The following is a 20,478-nucleotide window of genomic DNA, read 5'->3' as shown; positions in this document are numbered from 1 at the left end:
TGAGGCCTGTCTTGCACAACTAAACCAGAAATTAACTCTGGCTTTCCATGTATTCGTTGTCATACAACTAACACCCAACGCCACTGCTGCTTGTTTCCAAACCTCCTGAGCAAAAGATCCCATACAAAACACATGGTCTAGAGATTCAATCTTGGCATTTGAACAACAATCACACCGAGAGGTCATCTGAACACCTACTTCTTGAATACGAGTATCAACCGGAAGACAAGCGAACCAAGACTTCCACGTACAAATTGACACCCATTTTGGCAACATAGGATGCTAGATCCACTTTGAAACTAACCATTCCTGTTTACGCTCCCTTATAATTTCCTAAGCACTTGTCATGGTAAATTTCCCATCTGTTGAAGGTTCCCAAATTACTGTATTTGGACTCTCCTTGCAAGAAATAGCAGAGTTCATTACTTCCTCAGTCTGTTCTTCACCCAACAGATCCACTAATAAATCAACATTCCACCCATCTCTATCCCAACAATCTCATGTTCGTAGCTTATGGTTTCTGATTTCCTGAACCTTAGCACAAAGGGGATCGACGGCTAACCATCGATCCAACCAAAAAGAGGCTGACCCTTCTTTAATTTGAACACGAACATGCTCTAATACTTCAGGTATCACACAAGCAATCGATCTCCAAAATCTAGTTCCTTTATCTGGCTTTATTTCTCTCAAGTGGTGTCTATTATTCAAATACTTGGCTTTAAAGAATTGAGTCCACAGATTATCCATAGTTACAATCTCCACACAAACTTCATATGCAATGATTTTTTTTACTTCCTCAAAATCCCTAATACCCAAACCACCCTCACAAACAAGCTTACATATATTAGGCTAGGAACACCATTTCCTTTTTCTTTATCATTTACTCCACTCCAAAAAAAAATCGATAACATAGAATTTAACTTTGTGAAAACAATATTAGGAATGTCAATTACCACCAATTGATGAACCGTCATTGATGATAATACATGCTTAATTAAAACAAAGTGACTCCCTTGAGATAAAAGCTTAAATTTCCAACCCGCTATCTTTTTCCTCAATTTAGCAACTAGAGGCTCTAAACTACGGGTCGTAAGACAACCTGATACTAAAGGAACACCCAAGTATGTAGCAGGGAACCCTCCTTCCGCAAAGCTAGTCATCCTTAACAAGGATCGCTTCCGAGCATTAGCAATTCTCTTTGACAAAAAAATAATTGACTTGTCTTTATTTATCATTTGGCCAGACCAATCCTCATATTTCTTAAGAGTCTTGATAAGGTTCGAATGGAACTTCTCTTGCCATTGGTAAAAATAAGAATGTCATCTGCATAGAGTAGGTGAGATACCAAAGGTGCCCCACAAGGATGAAAGCAAGTCCCTATCTTATTTTCCATAAAATTTTTCTTTAGAAGCCGAGAAAGAACTTCCTGTAAAATAATAAACAGATAAAGAGATAGAGGGTCTCCTTGGCGAAGCCCTCGAGAAGGTTTAAAGAAACCTTTGTAAGTGTCATTCATCATAATGGGCAGGGGCAGCATCAAGGATCCACAGCCATGGGAGAGATTAGAAGAAATTGAGAGGAAGGGGAAGGAAGGAGAGAGGAGATACAAAGGGGAACTCACGTTCACTTTCTCAAATTCAAATTCAACAATAACTGCCAACATGGTTTTCACACACTATTTGTAAGAAAGCCTATTCACATGAAATTACTATCAGATTACGACTTTGTCTAGAAGCTTAAGCTGTTAGGTTGTGGGCCAATAATGTATATCAAGCTTTAACACATCCTTGCATGTGCAACCCAACAGAAAATGAAGAGATAAGCCCTTTACAAGGAATACAATTTTTTTTTTTTAAACACCACACGATAAATGCAAGCAACAAGGCTAGAACCCAAGACCTTCTAGTAACCAGCTATACTACCATGTTAGATTATCACTTTGCCTAAAAGATGCCATCAACTTATGTTTCATGTTCTTAATGGAGAGGGAATAAGAATTCTCATATCCATCATGTGTTAACTCCCTACCAAATAACCATGGACAGCCCAAAAGGACATGACAATTTTTTAGAGGAAGGATATCACATTGCTTTGCCTTCACAATGAAACCAATCTTGAAGGTAAGTAAACAACAATCATGGACCTTAAATTGGTTTTATTCACCCAAGCAATATTGTGTGGTTTGGGATGAGGCTCAACTTCCAAATTTAACTTCTTCAAAGCTTCTTCAAAAACTACATTTGTGCAATTACCAAGATCAATAACCAGAGTAGAAAGCTGCTTTAGGCATATCACCTGAGTTTGGAAGATGTTAGTCCGCCTCTAATCTTCTTTTTCTTCAACCTTGTAGGAAGATAGAATATGTCAAAGCACTAAACAGATTTTCACATTGCCATCATCTTCCAAGTCACTTGGGATTTCTGTGTCATCTTCAACTACTTGAATGCCATCATCATCATCATCATCTTATTTATACGCAACAGCCATGACTTGGTTAGGACATTGTGCAACTCACTAACAAAACCTTGACATTTAAAGCATTTAAGTGATGGTTGGCTCTTAAAAATTGTTCCAGAATGCACAAGAGTCTTCCAAAGGGGGTTAGTCTGAACTCCTTTACCCAATTGCTCAACTATCTTCTCTCATACAATTCCACAAGTATTCTTCTCAAATCAAAGGGCTGATGCAGCTCTAGGAGGATTATGCTTCATATCCTCCTCAATCTGAGTGGCAAACTGTCATGCATCCCCAACTATAATGAGATGACATGCAGCAAGTTTGGGGGCAATAGCTGGCTTCAACCCTTTTCTGTACAAAGCTATCATCAAATCCTCTTCCATTCTATGATGGCACGAGTAGCCAAATTATAGAATCTACTAGTGTTCTCCCATAACTTTCTTTTCTTCTTGCCTCAAATCAAAGAGTTGGAGATGAACATGCTGCTGATAATTGGGAGGCACAAATTGCACATATCTTGATTCATCTCATCCCGCATTGCAATATCAACAATCTCCTTCTTCTAAAGATCTCTCGTTGTTTAATCCACCAAATTCGAGCAGTTCCCATCAATTTTGATTCAGCCAATTAAAACTTTCTAGCCTCATTCATGTCATACCATCAGAAAAAGTAATCCAAAGAATACACCCAATCATCAAATTCATCAAGAGAAATATCACCATTAAAATTTGAGACTTCTGGTTTAATTCCATCATTCAAATGATTATTTCGGCCTTCACAAAACTCAAATGTATGAGGGACGGCAGCTATTCGACCATCTTGTTCGGTAGGAAATTCCATAGGCCTTTTACCTAAGGCTGCAACTTCGGTTTCTAGCCTACTCAAAGCATTGGTGATAGTCTCCAAGGTATTTTTCATGTTTTGCACCCTACCGGATGACAATTCATCCTTTGTGAGCAATTCAACATTGGCCACCATGAAGCAATTATGTATCACCGAAGACCCTTAAACAAATTGCTCAATCTATTCTTGTAAACCACATGTTAAACAAATTCACAGAGGAAGCTCACTAACACATCTATACAAACTGATTTTTTTTATTGCTGGCAGTGACAAACCCGTGCTCCAAAGTGCTGATGGTTCACAAATTCTTCACTTTCTAGCCTTTCATATCAAAATATCACACTTGTTGGCAATGCATCATGTCCACAATCAATATATCATGCAAAAAATAAAAATCTCAGGAGAAAACACCAAATTCTCGTGGCTGGAACCAATTTCTTGCGATTCTGGAAGCAGGAGAAAAGTCTGGCAGAATCTCACGCGTGTGCGCCGCCGGCAAGGGTTCTCTTCTCTGATTATGATTTTTCAGGCAAAGATAGATCAGGGGGTGGGGAATACAATGGTGGAGGCAGTGGATCAAACTAACTCCAGCAAGGCTGGACTTTGAAGGGGTCGGCGGCTGGGTAACCTAGAGGTGACATGTGAGGCCACACGCATGGTTGGATGGTGATGAAAATTTTGAATCAGGGTTTCAAGGGGTTTTGATTTCAATGGGATGAATGGTGCTGCACAATGATGTCTGGAAAGTGGTGTTCAAATAAATGGGAACACAACTGGAATTCCAGAAAAAGTTCAGAAATGTTATCTGGTCTCCTTTTTTTTTTTTTTTTACAAATTCAAGGCATAGAAAAATCAGAGGGAGAAAATAAGGAAGAAGAAGAGGGATTGATATTGAGCTCTGATACCAAATGATGCAGGGGCAGTATCAAGGATCTGCAGCCATGGGAGAGATTAGAAGAAATTGAGGAAAGGAAGGAAGGGGAAGGGAGGAGAGACGGCATACAAGTGGGAACTCAAGTTCACTTCTCAAATTCAAATTCAACAATAACTGCCTATGACATGGCTTTCACACACTATTTAGAAGAAAGCCTTTTCACATGAAATTAGATATAAACCCCTAAAACTACATTATGTTACAAACATACCCTTAGAATACACAAATACTACAAACAAGCACATAATCCTAATACTAGCAAACCAAACAAACATTAACTAAGCACATTTGGGTTTAGGACTCAACAAACCATTGACCCTATTCTAAGACACAGGCCTCCAAATTGGGTCAAATTGATCCATCCAGTTACCCACTTCTCATCCTGCATCACCTGTTTTGGTCACAATAGCGATTAGTAGCTAAAATACTTGTTCAGCCAGCAATTTGGAAGTATTTTCATTGCATAAAGTAGCTAAAATTAGGGAAGCCAGTTTTGATTTCCAAATCATAAATCCATATACCCATGAAAATTGATTGGTCTCATAATATTAGAAGCAAAAGATTTTTGTGAAATTGATTACACAACACCTTTTGCAACAAATCGCACAAAAGGAAATCAGCAATTAAGCAATCTATTGACAAACAAAATAAGCATTCCCAGCCCAGTTCATATGAAATCACAACAAAAATTAACTAAAATATATTTTTTTTAAATCCAAGGAAACAACTAACAATGGATGCAAGACTCATATAAATTACAATCAATACAAAAACTGAGCAGCAGATTAATGGCAGAAATAAGAGAGATGTCTAGGAATACCTGCAGATTTTTTTTGTTAATTTTTTTCATTCTTCTTTCCTGCAAGTCCTACCTCCTTCGGTCCACACCAATGAAACCCAAATTTACAGCAATTCAAAGAAAAAAAAAAGGGGGAAAAATAGAAGAATTAAAGATAGGAAGAATTAAGGGACAACCAAACAAAGCAGAGAGAGAGGATTACCATGTTTGCTCTTTGTTTCTCGACTTGGAACCAGAGTCAATTGCCATGGGAAAACCAAACCAGTATCCCTGTGGCTGCTTACAAAGCTAAAGCCCCAAAATTTAATGCCAACACCACCACATTTGCTGCACCAAACCTGCAAAAGCACCCCATAAACCTTACATTGTAGTCATGGTTCAGCTACACCAAAGGGAGATTAGAAGAAAGTTTAAAGACAGAAAGATTAAAGAAAGAGGAGGGAGTGATTATTTCCTGCGAGAAATCACATACCACTGAATTAATCTTTACCAAAATCCTAACCTTAGGTACTTAGCTCATTGTCCCTGGATCATTAGGGCAGACCCACATAAATTGGAATGGCAAATAAATCAAAGTTTGCCTCCACTGGAGAAAAGAATTACCACCCACTCCCTCCCCACCCGTGCTCCCCTACCCCCAAAAAAAAAAAATGATCACAATTTAGAAAATGAAGGGATTTATGTAAATTTCTATAAAATAAATTTCAACCTTTGACCTTATTCCAAGAGAGTCAAGGTTTATCTCCTCTTTCCAATATCAAGTTCTTCCAAACCCTTCCATAGTGTACTTTCATTTATTTATTGTTGCTAAAAGAAATAAGAAACAACCAGAGGGATAAAGAATCCATCAACAATAAAGGAAAAACTGAGATGAAAGCACAATCAAAATGAAAGCAGGTCCCCGTAAAATACCCCACTTGAAAAGCCCATAGAGATGCCATAGACTGTATATCGTCACAAAGCAAAGAAATATTCAGCCCCTTTTGGGTAAAAATCTACACAATCTGTTCAGACAGATCCCCTACAAAACAGCAAACAACTCACAATTCCTGAATCCTTACTCCCAAAACCTCTAAAAGAGATTCCCAACAGATCTTCCAGAGTCATAAGGCAAACCCATTTCTCCCCGCCTCCCCTAACCAACGCTCCACCAACAATCCCGTACAACCCCGCGCCCGCAGCAGAATATATGAGATGCAGTCTCAGAATTGTTAAAAAAAAGCATAAACACATCTAGAGACAATGCCTTTGGTTAGGAGTTGGTGAGAGGAGGGAAAATCTTGTGAGTTGGGAGGTTGTATCCAGGGTCTAAGGAGGGAGCTTGGGTCCTCATAAGTTGGTGCCTAAGAATACTGCTCTGGTGGATAAGTGATTATGGCATTTCCATTTGGAAACTGATTTTCTATGGCATAGGGTTATTGAAAGTAAATTTGATCTGCAGGGAAATGGGTAGGATGCTAATTTTGTAGCTAGATTTACTCATGAAAACCCATGGAAATTCATTTTGTAGGCATTTTCCAATTTTTTTTCCCTTGAATCAAGTATAAAGTGAGAGATGGTTGTATAGGTTTTGGAAGGATATCTGAATAAAAGAATTGTGCTTTTTGGCTGCCTCCTATTTTTTTTCTGTCTTTGTATCCTCATGCACTTGTTTCGTTTCTTGTTATACATGATATGGGGTTTCATGGGATTTAAAATTTTGTAGAAATCTGAATGATAGGGAGACTGAGGAGCTTTCTTCTCTCCTAGGTTTTGCTAGATTCTTTTAGATATTCTCATGTTGGGGATATTAGAGTCTGGTCTTTGGATAATGGTAGTAGTGTTATTTCATGAAAATCATTTTTGTCTCCTACCTAAAAATCAGTCCCCGATTTCTTTTCCTATTGTTAATCATCTGTGGAGAGCTAAAATTACTTCGAAAGGTTAATGTTTTTTGTGTGGATTGCCATTCTTCAAAAAGTTAACACCAGCAATTTGTTGCAGATTCATAGACCATACATGGCCCTTTCAACTGATGTGTTATGCATTATGCTAATAGAGAAGATAATGCGTATTTATTCACCAGTGCTCTGTTGCACGGTTATTGTGGAGTAAGCCTTTTTGTTTCTTGGCATTGGGAAAGAGGCGAAGGTTTTGAGGCAGTGTGCTGTCCTTGCAGCTATTTGGGTAATCTGATTGGGGAGTGTTGAAGCTTGACATACCTTGTTGGTCTATCGTGTGTTTACCTCTCCATGTGCTGTCAGGCTGCATGTGCAGGAGAGTGTTAAAGCTTGATATACATTTTTGGCCCATAACCTAACAGCTTACACTTTTTGGTAAAGCAGTAATTTAACAGAAAATAATAATTTAATTTTTCGTGATCATGCTTCATCTATAAATCATATATGGGGCAGGTTTATTTTTCTGGCATGATTGTGGGGATTCACTACTAGGTGTTTTGGCAGTATTTGTTAGCACCGGAGGAGTCCAAAGGTATGTTTGATACACATGGGTGAGCATCAACTTGACCCAAAAGTTTAAGCCTATTGGGTCTTGGGCCCAACCATGTATATAAGCTCCCATCATCCACTCAAAATTTCCAATGTGGAACAAACTCACAAATGGAATTCTCAACAATCTCCCCCTCACTTGTGAATTCCAACTGCTCCCCCTTGAACGGAAATTGTCTCCCTTTTGGGAGTAAGCCCAATTCCCCAACAGTTGTTCAAGTGGGTCTTACCACTGGCGCCTTACGTGCCTCAAATTGCATTCCACGTGCCTCCGAACATCCTACCTCCCTCATCTTGACCCTATTCAAATCCATCTCTAGGCTAGATGATCCTTATTGGCCTCGGCCACACACTTGGTCCTCCAATTGTTAGCACGTCAGGAGAATTAGCTTCACGTGTCAACTTTTCACGATGTCGCACACCCAGAGTTACAAATTGTCGGCTCTGATACCACTTGTTAGCACCGGAGGAGTCCAAAGGTATGCTTCATACACATGAATGAGCACCAACTTGACCCAAAAGTTTAAGCCTATTGGATCTTGGGCCCAACCTGTTAGGACCGGAGGAGCCTATGGGTGGGCTTGATACACATGGGTGAATACCAATTTGACCCAAAAGCTTAAGCCTATTGGGTCTTGGGCCTAACCATGTATATAAACACTCATCATCCAATCTAATTTTCCAATGTGGGATAAGCTCACAAGTGGAATTCTCAACAATCTCCTCCTCACTTATGAGTTCCAACCGTTCCCCCTTGAACGGAAATCATCTCCCTTATGGGAGTAAGTCCAATTCCCTAACAGTTGCTCAAGTGGGCCTTACCACTAGCACCTTACGTGCCTCAGATGCATTCCACGTGCCTCCGAACCAATCCTACTTCTCACGTCTTGATCCTATTTGGATCCATCCCAAGCCTAGATGATCCTTATTGGCCTCGATCACACACTTGGTCCTCCAACTGTTAGCACGTCGGGAGAATGAGTTTCACGTCTCGACTTTTACGATGTCGCTGACACAGAGTTACGAATCGTAGGCTCTGATACCACTTGTTAGGACCGGAGGAGCCTATGGGTAAGCTTAATACACATGGGTGAACACCAACTTGACCCAAAAGCTTAAACTTATTGGGTCTTGGGCCCAACCATGTATATAAGCACCCATCATCCACTCTAATTTTTCAATATGGGACAAGCTCACAAGTGGAATTCTCAACAAAACCATATGTATAAGTTCCCATCATCCACTCAAATTTTCCAATGTAGGACAAACTCACAAGTGGAATTCTCAACGGTATCGACTTCTCAGACATTCATTGTAATTGGCCAGCCCTTTTAAATACTTTTTTTTTTTCTTTTTGTAGTAGTGTTCGTTTCTGTATTTGCTTTTGTCTTTGTTTTGTTTAATCTTAGATGGAAAAATGGAACTTTGCCCTTCCAAATCGGACAATGGAGCAAAAAAGGTAAACTATATATAATCAAATGATCAGAGAAAGATCTGCAAAAGAAGAAACCTAAAGAATCCAAACTCCAAACCCAAACATCCCTCCTCTTAGAAGGATGACAATCCTCCAACAGATAAGCAAAGAAGAGAGCTCCTCTACCTCCCTCACGAAGATATTTTTCGAAAATGAAAATCCCAAGTATCAATATTACCACTAGAGATAAAAAAGGCAAAAACTATAGCATTAGGCAAAGGGATCCAATTTCCCCGTTCATATTTGTTTCTGTGGTGGATGTCTTGGGCAGACTGCTAGCAAGGGTTGTTGATAAGCAGGTGGTGAGGGGAGATAAGGCAAGTAGGAAGTGGTCTCATTTGCAGTTCGATGATGATGCCATTATTTATCTTGAGGTAGGATAGCAAGTGCGATTCATAAATAGAGAGTGGAATGGGAGAGAATTAGAAGGGATAAATAGAAAGAAGAAATAAGAAGAGAGAAGGAAAGAAGATGCTGCAGGACAGCACTAAGAATAGAAGAAGAAAGTAGAGGCAAAATAGAGAGTTAAAAGGGGGGGGGGGGAAGAGAGAGAGAGCAGAACAGAGATAGAGGAAAAAAAAGGAAGAAAGAGAGGAAAGGGAAGGCTACACGAGAAGAGAGAGAGAGAGAGGGAAAAAGATAATACAATCTGATTCAATTGATAACTGCCAAAATAACTTAAGAGCACAGTATTTATACCCATTACAAACAAAAACACATATTTACATAAAAATCCTAATAAAACAAGAAATTACACAATACAAATAAAAGTCTAATACAAACACAACTTCCTAAATCTGCATGTAACTTAAGTAGTTAAGTGTGCCAAATGGGCGGCTCAAAAGATGTAAATGGTCCTCCATAACTCATTTGTTAGCATCACCACCATTCTTCATATTTTTGAGAAAGTCTCCAAGCTTAAAATTAATTTTGAAAAGAGTGGTGTTGGGCTGGTTAATCTCAGCTTTGAGAGGATTTTGGAGAAGACATACCTTGCTAGATGTGGTATTTTAGAGGGGCCTTTGACTTGATTAAGGGGGTCTTCGGGGGAAACCACACTTTAGCTTTTTGGGATCCAGTGGTGACCAAGGCTGTGGAGCTAGATAGTCGAAAAGGAGGCATTGTTCTCTTTAAACAATAGAATGACTCTCATTCGGGCCAGCCTTCTCTATTCCTTTTTATTTTTTTATCTCATTGTAGGATTCCTGGAGGGGTAGCTAAAATGCTTGAAAAGGTAATGAGGGATTCCCTATGGTCAGGTGTAGGGGAGATGAGAGATCATTTGGTTAATTAGGAGGTAATGTGTAGGTCGAAGGAAGATGGGGATTAGGGTCTTGGTGATGTGGTGTCTAAAAACACTGCCCTTTTGGGTAAACGCTTAAGGCAGTTTCCCCTAGAGATGAATTCCCTTTGGCACAAAGTAATAAAGAGTAAATTTGGCCTTCAAGAAAATGGTTGGGATGCCATGTTGGTTTTTAGAAGTTCACCTAAGACTCCATGGAGGCTTATTTAGGTTTTGGGAAGATGTTTGGCTGGGGGCAATTTCATTATCCTGTTCCTTTGCTCAGTTATATCGTCTTTCTTCTCGCCACAATGATACGATTTCCTCATTTCTCATTTTTGAGATAGATTCCTTTTCTTAGGACTTTCACTTTAGAAGGGGTTTAAAGGAATGATAGGCGGATCAGTTGTCTTCTTTGCTTATTGTACTCGAGGGTTGCCATTTCTCTAGTAGAAATGATGGAAGGGTTTGGTCCTTAAATTTTTTTGGAGATTTTTTTTGGTAAATCCTTCTTTTCTCACCTCACTATCACTGATGTTGTTTTCCATCTCTATCGAGGTATATGGAGGCTAAAGTTGCTCCTAAGATTAGGCATTTTCTTGACTTGCCGCACTTAATAGACTTGCACAAACAATCTGTTGCAAAGTAGGAAGCCTTATAAAGCATTTGTTAAGCTAAAATGGAAACGGAGAAAATATGGAAACGGAGAAAATGGAAACGGAGGATGAGCTGCAGCTGCGTACCAAATTCATTCCATCAAAAACGCAATTATCATGTGCTAAAATAATCCATTAAATACCACATGCTCATTATCCCATTAGAATGCAATAACTTCTTTCCTTCTATATCTATCCTATGTATCTATAAATGAGAACATTTGTGTTGTGTGAAATGTGTAAGTGAAGTGAGTAAGCGAGGAGTGTGAGAAGAGTTGAGTTGAGTGTGTGTCTCCTCCTCTTGTTTTTCTCCCAGGTTATGGTATATTCGGTGTGCTCCGTGGACGTAGGTCAAATTAGACCGAACCACGTAAATCTGATGTCCTTATTTTGTGTGCTTATTTTACTTGTGTGTGTGATTATTGTTCCTAGATCCCTAACAAGTGGAATCAGAGACAAGTTGGAGCAAAGTCACCATATCAAAGCAAAATTTCCAAATATGAGCAGATCGGAGGTCTCAAGAGCTATATTGTGCTAATTACGTGTCTAAAGAAAATTCTGTCAAGGAAAATGGGACTTAAGCGGTCTATTGTGACCCCCCACTTCCTTGGGAATTTACCTGGTATAATTTAGCATAATCATCACTAGGCTCCACTGCCACGTTAGCACTAGGCCACACTGTCACATCAACGCCACGTCATCATTAGGCCCCACTTGTCACGTCAGTGCCATATCATCACCGGGTTCCACCTGTCACGTCAGCAGTTAGTTAACAGCGTTAATTAACGTCGTAAATAATAGCATCAAAATATTCTGTTAAGTGGGAGTATATTCCGTTAAGTTTAACGAAAAGTTGACCAATTTTGACCAGAAGGTTTGACCAATTTTTCAAAGTCATTTCAAGTCTGTTTTTGAACAACTTGAACAATTTATAAGGTTTGCAGTCGTTATGAATTCAACCGTGTTGTCCATTTGAGTTGATTCCATCTCTAGATCGACGAATCGAGATGTTTAACGGGACCAACTTCAATTTCTGGAAGATGCAGATCGAGAACTACTTATTTGATAAGGAGTTGCACTTACCATTGAAGGGAAAGCCAGATTCCATGAAGGAGGACGAGTGGTAGTTGCTTGATCGAAAAGCTCTCAGAGCTATCAGGATGACGCTAGCAAAGTCTGTTGCCTATAATATCAAGCACATGACAACAATCAAGTCTCTTATGGATGCGCTTTCCAACATGTATGAGCAGCCATCAACGGCCAATAAGGTACACTTAATGAAAAAGTTATTTACCATGAATATGTCTGCAGGTAAAAGTTTTAGTAGACATCTAAATAATTTCAACGAGTTGTCGGATCAACTCGCCTAAGTTGAAATTAAGTTTAATAGTGAGATTCGTGCCTTACTGATTCTTAGTCAGTTGCCTGAGAGTTGGAAAGATATTGTTACTGCGATCAGTAGTTCCGCAGGAAAATCAAAATTGAATTTGGATGATGTCTTCAGCATGATTTTGACGGAAGAGATCAGGATGTCAAACACTGCTTCCACTTCAAGTTCAGCATTGAATGTGGAAAGCCGAGGGAGAGATTCATGGAAAGGAAGCGGGCATGGCCGATCAAACAATCGCGGCAGATCTAGGTCCAAGCGATCCAAATCCAGAAATCCCAAAGGTTCCCAAGGCACAAAGAACATTAAGTGTTGGAACTGTGGAAAGTTCAATCATTTCAAACACCAGTGCAAAGGTCCAAGAAAGGAATATGAGACGAAGGCAGAAGCAAATGTTGCTTCAGAAGAAGGTGATATGTTGATATGCTCTTTAGAAAGCAAAAAGGAGTCTTGGGTCTTAGACTCTGGAGCCTCATTTAATGTAACTTGCAGTAAAGATTGCCTAGAGGAGTATATACCAGGTGACTTCGGTAAGGTATACCTTGGCAATGATCAACCTTACAACATAACTGGCAAGGGAATTGTAAAGATCAAGATGAACGGGTCAGTATGGAAGCTGAAGGATGTCAGATATATTCCAGACCTGAGAAAGAACTTGATCTCAGTTGATCAACAGGCAGATGAGGGATACATCCCAACATTCATTGGCGATGAATGGAAGATTTCAAAGGGTGCACTGTCAATTGCACGAGGTAAGAAAAGTGGAACGCTTTATGTGACTTCTAATGCATGTATGTCTATTTCAGTTGTTACAGGAAATGTCGATAGCAACATTTGGCATCAATGATTTGGTCACATCAGTGAGAAGGGACTCAGGGTGATGCACTCAAAGGGAAGGTTGAGTGATCTACGATCAGTAGAGATTGATATGTGCGAGGATTGTATACTTGGGAAATAGAAGAGAGTCAGTTTCCAGACATACATTGATAGCCCAAAGAAGGAGAGACTTGAACTAGTCCACTCAAATGTATGGGGACCGATGACCATCTTATCCCCAGGTGGAAGGAGTTACTTTGTGACCTTTATTGACGATCATTCTTAGAAGGTATGGGTTTACTTCCTGAAATACAAATCTGATGTCTTTGATGCTTTTAAGATTTGGAAAGCAATGGTTGAAAATGAAACTGGCTTGAAAATCAAGAAACTGAGAACCGATAACGGCAATGAGTATGATGACATCGGGTTCAAGAAATTTTACTATGAGCATGGTATCAGGATGGAAAGAACTGTGCCAAGTACGCCTTAGCACAACGGCGTAGCCGAGCGGATGAACCAATCATTGACTGAAAGAGCTAGAAGCATGCGTATGCAGTCAGGCTTAGCAAAGCAATTCTGGGCAGAAGCAGTCAATACAGCAGCATAATTGATTAACAAGAGTCCATCAGTACCATTGGGCAACAATCTACCTGAAGAGGTATGGAGCGGAAAAGAGGTGAGACATTCACATTTGAAAGTTTTTGGTTGTGGAGCATATGTGCATGTTAATGATCATGTCAAAAACAAGTTTGATCCAAAGTCTCGAAAATGCACCTTCATTGGTTACGGTGAAGATGAATATCGGTATCGCATTTGGAATGATGAAAACAAGAAGGTGATCAGAAGCAGAGATGTGATCTTTAATGAAAAGGTGATGTACAAAGACAGACACACAACAGAACCAACAGAACCAGTTCAAAATGAAACAACTTATGTAAACTTGGATGATGTCCTAGAAGGTGTCAGGACACAACAACGAAGCACCGAGAATCCTCAGACAAAGGAGACACAACAACAAAATGCCAAGATTCCTCAAGCAGAGGAACCTGTGGAGCAGATTGTCGCACCACCGTCTCCTACTCCAGCTCCGGAGCTTAGGAGATCTTCTCGGCGGCATGTACCAAATAAGAGGTATAAGAATTATTTACTTCTTATAGATAGAGGAGAACCCGAATGCTATGATGAAGCATGTCAGGCGGGAGATTCGAGCAAGTGGGAGCTTGCAATGAAGGATGAGATGAAGTCCCTCAACTCCAACAAAATGTGGGAACTAGCTAAGTTGCCCAAAGGTAAGAAGACTCTTTACAACAAGTGAGTGTACAGGATCAAAGAGGAGCATGACAGATCGAGGAGATACAAAGCCCGATTGGTAGTCAAAGGTTTCGAGCAGAAGGAAGGAATTGACTACACTGACATTTTTGCACCGGTTGTAAAGTTAACAACCATCAGATCAATCTTGAGCATTGTTGCCTCAGAGGGTCTACATCTCGAGCAATTGAATGTGAAGACAACATTTCTTCACGGTGATCTTGATGAGGATATTTACATGCACCAACCAGAAGGATTCTCAGTAAAAGGTAAAGAGGATCTTTTGTGCAGATTGAAGAAGAGTTTGTATGGTCTCAAACAAGCTCCCAGACAATAGTACAAAAAATTTAATAGCTTTATGCGCAGAAAAAATTTTCAGAAGAGCAATGTCGACCATTGTTGCTACTTCAAGAGGTATCATTCTAGCTATATCATACTATTACTATATGTCGATGACATGTTAGTTGCAGGATCAGATATAGGAAAAATCGGGAAATTGAAGCAGCAAATGTCGGAGGAGTTTGACATGAAGGACTTGGGTTCAGCCAAGCAATTACTCGGGATGCGGATCTCCATAGATAAACATTAGGGAACTTTGCGATTATCTCAATCGGAGTATATTAGCCGTGTTTTACAGAGATTCAGCATGAGCAGCGCCAAGGCAGTAAATATGCCATTGGCCGGTCACTTTCGTCTCTCCAAGGATCAGGCTCCCCAAACAGATGAAGAGGATTTCATGGCTAAGGTACCTTACGTCTCAGCCATTGGAAGTCTCATGTATGTCATGGTTGGTACTAGACCAGACATTAGTCAAGCAGTGGGAGCTATCAGCAGGTTTTTATCAAATCTAGGGGAAGACTCACTGGAAAGATGTGAAGTGGATTTTGAGATATCTACGTGACACTATTGATAAGTGTCTATGTTTCGGCAAAGGAGATTTGAAAATTCGAGGATATGTTGATGCCGATTTTACGGGTGAAATTTATCATCCCAGAAGCACCACCGGATATGTGTTCACTGTTGGCACAACAGCTATTAGTTGGATGTCACAGATACAGAAGATTGTTGTTTTATCCACTACAGAAGCTGAGTATGTAGTAGTGACAGAAACCAATAAAGAGATGATTGGGCTTGAAGGTTTGTTAACAAAGCTCGGAATAAAATAGGAAAGAAATCTTTTGCACAACGACAGTCAGAGTGTGATACATCTGACAAAGAACTCTGCATTTCATGCCAAAACCAAACACATTGGATTACTTTATCATTTCGTCAGATCTCTGTTAGAGGATGGAGTGTTGACACTGGAAAAAATTCAAGGTAGCAGGAATCTGGCAGATATGTTGACAAAGGCGGTGACTACAGAGAAGCTGAAGTTGTGCTCAACTTCAGTTGGTCTTCATGCTTGAAGACAAATTTGAGCGCATCATTATCTATATACTAGTTAAGATAGTATCTCCGTCTCCAAGTGGGAGATTGTTAAGCCAAAATAGAAACGGAGAAAGTATGGAAACGCCTTAAAGAGGATGAGCCATAGCTGCGTACCAAATTCATTCCATCAAAAATACAATTATCATGTGCTAAAATAATTCATTAAACACCTCGTGCTCATTATCCCATTAAAATGCAATAACTCCTTTCCTTCTATATCTATCTTATGTATCTATAAATAAGAACATTTGTGTTGTGTGAAATGTGTAAGTGAAGTGAGTGAGTGAGGAGTGTGAGAGTGTTGAAGGTGAGAGAGAGAAAAGTGTGAAAAGAGTTGAGTTGAGTGTGTGTCTCCTCCTCTTGTTTTTCTCCCAGGTTATAGTATATTCAGTGTGCTCCGTGGAAGTAGGTCAGATTAGACCAAACCACGTAAATCTGGTATTCTTATTTTGTGTGCTTATTTTGCTTGTGTGTGATTATTGTTCCTAGATCCCTAACAGCATTATCTGCTGATATGTGTTTTATGTGTGGGAAAACCTCTGAAGATGTCTCTCACTTGTTTCTTCACTGTTCTTTTGCTTGGGGCTTGTGGAATTCAAATTTTGGAATTTTTGGTGAAGAGCATGGTTTTGAACAATGGTTGTTACGTAGCACAACAGCCATTACCTAACAGATTTTGGGGCCCCCAATACCGATATGGACCATATTTGCAGTGGGAGTGAAATTCACATGCATAATAGCTATTACGCCACCCTAACAGCTGCTACAGTTCTGTTATGCGCTGTACGTTAAGCTTCGATGCATGCCGACACCTACTTTTCTGCCATTCTTTCCCATTTCTTACAGATTTCTCCCTCATTTTGTTTCATTCTCCGTCTCCCAGCAGTTGTCTACCGTAGATCTACTAGTCTGATGCCTCCAAAACAAGAAATTTTTCTTCGATTTGGTGTTTGAACTACAAGGGAAAGAACATCCTTCGGTTTGCTTCTTGTCTAAGAAAAAAATTTGAGGATTCCATTTTGAATTCAATTGATAGATTTGAAAATCATCAAGAAGAAAGAAATTTTGAAGATTCTTGGGCTTGAAACTTCCTCTCTTCCTGTTCGGTCAGTGAGCAGTGAGCATTCGGGTTTGGAACCTTCAGGCATGCTTTTTTTCCTTTTTTCTTTTATTTATTTTTAATTATTATTGAAGCAAGTTTGGAAATTTTGGGGGGCCTTGGGGCTAGTAGCGCTGCTTCCATATTTGGTATGTTTTTTTTTTCATCTTTCTATTTAAGCAAGCAAAACATTAATTAGTTAACTAATTGAAGATTATGTTTTTATTTAATTTTAAGCATTAAGCAATAAGAAATATCAGTACATCACAAGTAGATCTAATTATTTGAATATCTTGTTTTATTTACGGATTAGATCTACTTCTCTACACTATCTATTTTTTTTACTAAAATTAATTTCTAAATTGTAAAATTTATATTTTATTTTATGATTTGAAGATAACTAAATAATTAATATAAAACATCTAAAATTTATAATAATTGAAAAAAAAAAATCTTTCTTTTTTTACATAGTTACATTTTTATTTTAAAAATATCTGGTTAGTCCTAAATAGTAAACTAATAACTAAATACTAAGGTCTAAGGATCACAAATAATGTGTTAGTATTATTCAGTCAGTATTTACTATTTAAAACTAATTACTAAGGCCTAAGGAATACTGATGAATTTCACATGCATGTATAATGTACTTTTATTGACTCAACTCATCTCTCTAATTAATTGGTCGTCAATTCCAATTCATTTCTAAATTTTTTAGTCACTAAATAGTGAAATATATATATATATATATATATATGATTTTTCTGTAAACAGTGCCCAAAAATTAATATAAAGATCATGCTGCCTACTAAAAACTGTTTAAAGGTGGAATAAAGCAGTCAAAATTCCTTAAAAGTCATGTTTTAAAGGATCCATGCTTAAAAGGGTGTCCCCAGGCTACAAGGCCCCCTGCTTTGCGAGGGTAAGAGGAGGGTCATCACACTGTAGGCAGCCTTGCCCCTGCATGTATGAAAAAAATTCATAGCCACCGCAACCACTTCCCGTTACATAATGCCACTTATATCCCATGACACCTGCAATCATTACGCAACTTACACCGGACCACAATTTAAAACCATGGTGAAGAGTGGGTTTGTTCAAAGTCGGTGGAGGAGTTCTAGGTAGCTGTGGAGCTGTGTTATATGTGCTGTAATTTGAGGAATTTGACTGGAGAGGAACACCAGAATTTTTCTGAGGAAGTGGGAAGAGATTATAGTTTGGGCATATTTGGGACATGGTACACTATTTGGCTTCACTTTGGGCTTATAGTGCTGGCTGGCTTTAAGAGCTGTTGCTTTCAGAATGTCACCCGAGATCTGATATTGTATCTATTTCTAGCTTGGTTTAACAAAGATTCTTTTTCTATCAAAAATAAATAACCAAATAAAGACGGGGAAACATAATAGATAAGGAATAATCCCCCACCCAGATATCCTCCCAAGAACAAATATGAGACCTATCGCCCAATTTATATTTAACACAAGGAATGGACAAGTAGTATACTTTTCAGATCAATCTCCAAGGACTCCTAAGAGGAAAATCTAGTGCCCAAATTAGCATCCTAAGTTCCTAAGCATTCACCTGCATGCCAAATTTACTTCTAATAACTATGTTGTGACAGGGATTTCACCTGCCCGGGAAACCACCATAACCATTTACCCAAATGAGCAGGTGTTTTTAGTCACCAAATTAGCAAGACCCGAGCCCCCTCTCCTCCATACATCTACAAGCCACCTCCCAACTAACTAAATCCTTCATAATCTTCCCCATCTTGTTAGCACCCCTACTGGGATTCTTAAAAAAAAAAAAATAGAACAAAGGCATATTAGTCTACATGCCTGATTGCCTGAATGAGGGTGATGCATCACCTAAGAAAATAAAGTGCCTTCCAAACCATCTAAGCAACTAGGCAGCTAGTCACAACAGGATCCCAAAACCCAATAATTTAAAAGTACCACCAAAGGAACTCCTAAACAACTTAAAAGTTCATTCTAAAACCCCAACTAATGAAGACAAGTCCATAACCCTATCAGAACTAAGATTTATAGCCACAATCCCATTTTTCCCCAAATTTAACTCCTAACACAGAAACCAGCTAAAAAAATATTAATAGTAGTTAGGAAATCCACAAAAACTCTGTATGACCATCTGAAAATATAATCTTATCATTTGGAAACTGTTAATGAGGCAACCACCCCTCACCCCGCACCCCAATACCTTTCACAAACCCTATCCATAGCCCTCACTATTAATCTCCTCAAAGCATCTAACACAAGTACAAATAGGAATGGAGAAAGTTGATACCCTTGCATAACACCCCTTTAAGACCTAAAAACAACAAATCATGTTCCACACTGATTATCCCTAAAAATTATGCATTAGAAACACACCCCCTTATCCAAGAACACCTCTCACCAAAAACCCTTTTTAATAAAAACCTTTCTGGAAAGTTCCAACTAACCTAATCATGCATGTTCCCAAAAAACAACTTAAAAATAATCCACTCTCCTTTCCAACGAAGAACATCCTCCACCTCATTAGCCACTAAAAAAGCATCAAAGATCTGTTTACCCCCATCCCCACCACCACAAAAGCACTCATAAGACTAAGAAATAATATCACCTACCATAGAACTCAACCCATACACAAGAACCTTAACACCACGACTCCTCTTAGGGACTCGACTAATAAAGTAAAATTAATACTTATTCCCAATAACTTAATTACCAAAAAAACTCTTTCAAAATTTTCAACAAATCCACCTTTACTACATCCCTACAATCCTGAAAGAATGCCATGGTAAAACCACTCTGATCTGAAGCCTTATCTCTCTTTAACCCAAACACAACCTCTAACTTCTTCATCGTCCTCCTCAAAGGACCTTTACAACAAAGATTTAGAGATGGGGCTCCAATCTAAACCAAGTATAGTAGGCGTAAAGTAGTCTTCCTCCAAGTAAAGGTCAGAAAAAGACAAGTAATTTCTTTCTCGATCAACCCAGCATCTTTAATAATCTACCCTTCCCTAGATCATAATTTTCTAATAAGGTTATGTCTCCTATTACCATTGGCCAATATATTAAAGAATTTTGAGTTGCAATCGCCCTCCTTCACCCATTTAAATTTAGTTTTTGCCTCCAACTATGCACTTCTTCAAGCAACATGTTAGGACATGAATCCCGCCCAAGATCAAATAACATGCACACAAATAACACACAAGATTTACGTGGTTTGGCCAATTTAGCCTACGTCCACGAGAGAGGAGTAACTTCACTATATATATATATATGGGTAAAGAGTGAAGGAGGAGGAGGAGGATTGCAATACACTCAACTCACTCACCTTAATGCACACTCACAGTGCCTTCACAATTACTATATCTTCACTCTCACCCTCTCTGTGTTTTTGTGTACATCACAACAGAGGGGAAGTACCCCTTTTATAGGAGGAGATTCCCTCCAAAAATCAATATCTTTTACTTCTTTGTCAAAAGGTGGGTGGAGTTGTTGC

At 39.0% G+C, this 20,478-nt stretch overlaps 1 protein-coding gene across 10 annotated transcripts in view; it reads right to left on the bottom strand.

The window, feature by feature from the left end:
- LOC131162145 (vacuolar protein 8) overlaps positions 1–20,478 on the bottom strand; it is a 62,074-nt gene that overhangs the window by 12,832 nt on the left and 28,764 nt on the right. For 2 of the 10 annotated variants that reach the window (XR_009138697.1, XR_009138690.1), the window contains exons 3-5: positions 11,554–11,684; positions 5,236–5,371; positions 5,055–5,109 (exon numbers count right to left, since the gene is read on the bottom strand). The gene's annotated coding sequence lies outside the window, so the exon portion shown is untranslated. Of the gene's footprint in view, positions 1–5,044; positions 5,372–11,553; positions 11,685–20,478 lie in introns of those variants that run through there. The other 8 variants (XR_009138695.1, XR_009138687.1, XR_009138698.1 and 5 more) reach the window with 5 other exon arrangements.

This window comes from Malania oleifera, chromosome 1 (genome assembly GCF_029873635.1).
Source record: "Malania oleifera isolate guangnan ecotype guangnan chromosome 1, ASM2987363v1, whole genome shotgun sequence".
NCBI classification, from domain to species: domain Eukaryota; kingdom Viridiplantae; phylum Streptophyta; class Magnoliopsida; order Santalales; family Ximeniaceae; genus Malania; species Malania oleifera.
The sequence above is the reverse complement of the archived record's forward strand: the minus strand, read 5'-3'. Positions and strand labels throughout refer to the sequence as shown.